Source organism: Limulus polyphemus, unplaced genomic scaffold (genome assembly GCF_000517525.1).
Source record: "Limulus polyphemus unplaced genomic scaffold, Limulus_polyphemus-2.1.2 Scaffold77992, whole genome shotgun sequence".
In the NCBI taxonomy this organism is placed as follows: domain Eukaryota; kingdom Metazoa; phylum Arthropoda; class Merostomata; order Xiphosura; family Limulidae; genus Limulus; species Limulus polyphemus.
This window is the reverse complement of record NW_013743588.1, coordinates 1-3,981: the sequence shown is the minus strand read 5'-3', so window position 1 is coordinate 3,981 and position 3,981 is coordinate 1. Positions and strand designations below refer to the sequence as shown.

The 3,981-nt window shown below is 29.3% G+C and overlaps 1 non-coding gene across 1 annotated transcript; it reads left to right on the top strand.

Moving 5' to 3' along the window:
* The first annotated feature begins 3,632 nt into the window (after positions 1-3,632).
* On the top strand, positions 3,633-3,704 carry Trnae-cuc. Its single transcript has one exon. It is a non-coding gene; the product is annotated as a tRNA-Glu (tRNA).
* The last annotated feature ends 277 nt before the right edge of the window (positions 3,705-3,981 follow it).

The window sequence follows — 3,981 nt, the reverse complement described above, 5'->3', positions numbered from 1 at the left end:
TTTTAATGATTCGGAAAATAAATATCACGTTCTGCAACCAAATTCTTCAAGATCGTTAGTAAATTAGATCGATTATTTTAAATCGCAACTAACTAACCATAAGCTTAATGTGGGAGTTTAATTTTTAAAGAATATCTTAGGTATACTTTAGTTTCAAAAATATTAAAGTACTGGAGATAATAATGTGCGAGAAAAAAATATTCGTGCTTATTATGAAAGTAATTAAATTTTGTTTTCACTTTTTGAAGCTAGCATAAGATAATTCTATTTTCAGAAAAATAACATATTAATTTCAAGTCAAAATACCATAGAAGAAATCTGGTTATTGGGAAAATTAGAAAATGAATTCCTATCTGTTCTAGTTTTCGCTACTACAAGTAACTATCAACAATATGTTATTTACATACCGAAAGAAACAATCATTAAGAGCATTAGTTTCGCCACTAACAGAAAATTATTGAATAAAATTTCCATCCGAAACAGCATGCCTTTAAACATGAGATAAAGCACTTTTAATAAGTTAAACTGAGTTCAAATCTGTAATAGATGTCACAGACTAAAAACGGATAGAATTTGAAAGTTAAATATTATTACTTGCGCTGACCAGATAACGAGTCAGAACTAAAGTTTCTTTAAGATAATCGTATTCAAGATTGATCATGGAACTGAAAACATTAATATAAGATTATGCATAAGTATCTTGAAACTTTATCCCTAATTATATTTATAACATTGTTTAAAAATATTTGTAAAATATCATTGTTATAGCAGATATTTGAATAAAGGTAACTGCTTTAAGATTAAACAATGTTAATCTTTATCCCGAATTGTTTTTATCATATTGTTTTAAAAGTCATTTGTAAAATATCATTATTATAGCAGATATTTGAATAAAGGTAACTGCTATAAGGTTAAACAATGTTAAAATAAACCTTTTGTACAGACACACGTGATTAAAACGTCTTCTAACAGTGGGTTATCAGAAAATGTTTGCTAATCAAAGTTTATGATCTATAAGAGATATTGGCGTTACTTTTGCGAATCGTTTAGTTGTCTTATGTTTTATTTAATAATACTCAACAGCATATTTTTGCTCAGTAGATTTCATCATGCCTAACAGATATTGGCCTGACTTTTATGAGCCGTTCAGTTGTTTTGTGTTTATATAATAATAATGAACAGAATATGTTTGCTAATCATATTTTATCACGTATAATAGATATTAGCCTCACTTTTGTTTTTGATATTGAAAAACATATTTTATGTGTATTGAACGTATGAGACAATTGGATACTCAACCGAATATGTTAGCTAACCAGATTTTATCAGGCCTAACAGATATTGGCCTCACTTTTGTGAGGCGTTTAGTTGTTTTGTGTTTTATATAATAATAATCAACTTTTGTAAATCGTTTAGTTGTTTTATGTTTTATATAATAATACTCAATAGAAAATGTTTGCTAATAAAAGTTCATGGTCTATAAGAGATATTGACGTCACTTTTGTGAATCGTTTAGCTGTTTTATGTTTCATATAATTATACTCAACAGAATATGTTTGCTAAGCAGGTTTTATCATGCATAACATATATTGGTCTCGTCTTTGTGAGTCGTTCAGTTGTTTTATTTTTCATATAATAACACCCAAGAGTATGTTTCCTAATCACATATTATCATGCATAACAGATATAGGCTTCACTTTTGTGAATCGGTCAGTTGTTTTATGTTTTGTATAATAATACTCAACAGAATATGTTTGCTAACCAAAGTTTATGATGTATAAGAGATATTGGCGTCACTTTTGTGAATCGTTTAATTGTTTTATGTTTTATATAATAATATGATGTATAAAATATATTGCCGTATAATAACACTCAACAGAATATCTTTTCCAACCAGATTTGATCGTGCATATGAGATATTGGTCTCGTTTTTGTGAGTCGTTCATTTGTTTTATTTTTTATATAATAATACTCAGCAGTATATGTTTGCTAATCAAAGTTTATGAGGTATAAGAGATATAGGCGTCACTTTTGTTAATCGTTTAGTTCTTTTATTTTTAATATGATAATACTCAACAGAACATGTTTGCTAATCATAGATTGCTCAACAGAAAATGTTTCCTAATCATAGTTTATGATGTATAAGAGATATTGGCTTCAATTTTGTGAAACGTTTAGTTGTTTTATGTTTTATATGATAATATAAAACATAAAACAATTGAACGATTCACAATATTGAGGCCAATATCTGTTATGCATGATAAAATCTTGTTGTGAAACATATTCTGTTGAGTGTTATTATATAAAACATAAAACAACTAAACGTTTCACAAAGTTGAAGCCAATATCTCTTATACATCATAAACTATGATTAGGAAACATTTTCTGTTGAGTATGATAATATAAAACATAAAACAATTGAACGATTCACAATATTGAGGCCAATATCTGTTATGCATGATAAAATCTGGTTTGCAAACATTTTCTGCTGAGTATTATTATGTAAAACATAAAACAACTGAGCCATTCACTTTAGTATTCTAAAGATACTGACTTAGAAACTCGAAAATATATTGAATTTTCTTTACTTTACAAGCAGAGAGCGATTTCTTAATAACTGTTGAAGCTATAAATCTAGAAAAGGTACACATTAAAAGGAATCACGACATTTCTACCAAACACGAATCTCAGTAATACAGTAGTCGTTACTAGTTACCATTATAATGCACTCAAAGCCCTAAATTACGGAAAGAGATTTTTCCTGCAGTCCATAGTCTGGACAACGTTCGTCTCACCTCGTGTTCAATTGTTTGAGACATCTTGCTCTTAATAATGATGCCCGTGTTCGATCCCTTCCTTGTTAAAACGGTTCTATATTTTAATAAGAAAATAAGGTGTTAGTAAAGGACACTTGTAGCTCTTAGTGGAAAAAAAGGATCTTCAATTAATATATTCCGTATAACTAATCTTAACAACAAAATATTTCAGTTGGTTGATAATGTGAATTAAAATATAGAAACATTACTTTTATAAACATCGTGGTTAAGGTAATTAAATCTTTATTCCAAACTGGTCTAGTGGTAGATTCAAGACTCTTACTTGGAAGCTCTGGTTCGATTAAAAGAAAGGGACAATTTGGCCGTAAGACAGGATATTTTCCCGTTGCTTTATATGTCACCTTAAGAATTTCAACCAGTGAATTGTGACGTTGTATGTATATACAGAAAAATACAAATGTACTTTTACAAATGCTTCGTTTATCTAGGATTTGTTTCTTCTCATAAAATTTAATTTGTTGTTTTAAGTTTTCGTGAAATAAAATTCAAATCAAATAAATAGCTATGTATCGTAAACAAGTTACGTCATATTTTGGATTGCCATCGTATAATAAATCCGGAATATTCATGATGTCAGAAAAACAAGTAAGTCTAGGTACGAAATGGTAAAAACCCTATAATCCGAGAGTTTTCGAAAGATGGACCTTTCTTCTTCAGGAACCATTCCTAGTTTCCCCAGTAAAGGGAGGTCCGCCTTTCGAAAGCGCTTGGCTTATAAATAGAATTTTAAAACTCCGGAAAGATGCTATTCTTAGTGTGTAGATGAAAGACATTGTGAAAAAAAAGTCAAAAATATCCCATGTGGTCTAGTGGCTAGGATATCTGGCTCTCACCCAGAAGGCCCGGGTTCGATTCCCGGCATGGGAACATAATTATCTTTCAGTTTAAACCAACTGACTTCTTTCATAAATGTTTGTGGAAAGTATATAGTTTTAAAAGAGTGTTATTTAATTTTTTTCTGACGAAGTTAAGGTTTCATGTATGACATGAAATCGAATAGTTACGGGTCTAATGCTGCTCAATTAATTAATTCTACGGGGATCAGAAATAATTATTCGAATTTTGAGAGATTTGGTTGTCTACAGAATTGTTTTCAAATATTGCTTTACTTTTAACCAAAACTTCAAAGAAAACGTATCAAGAT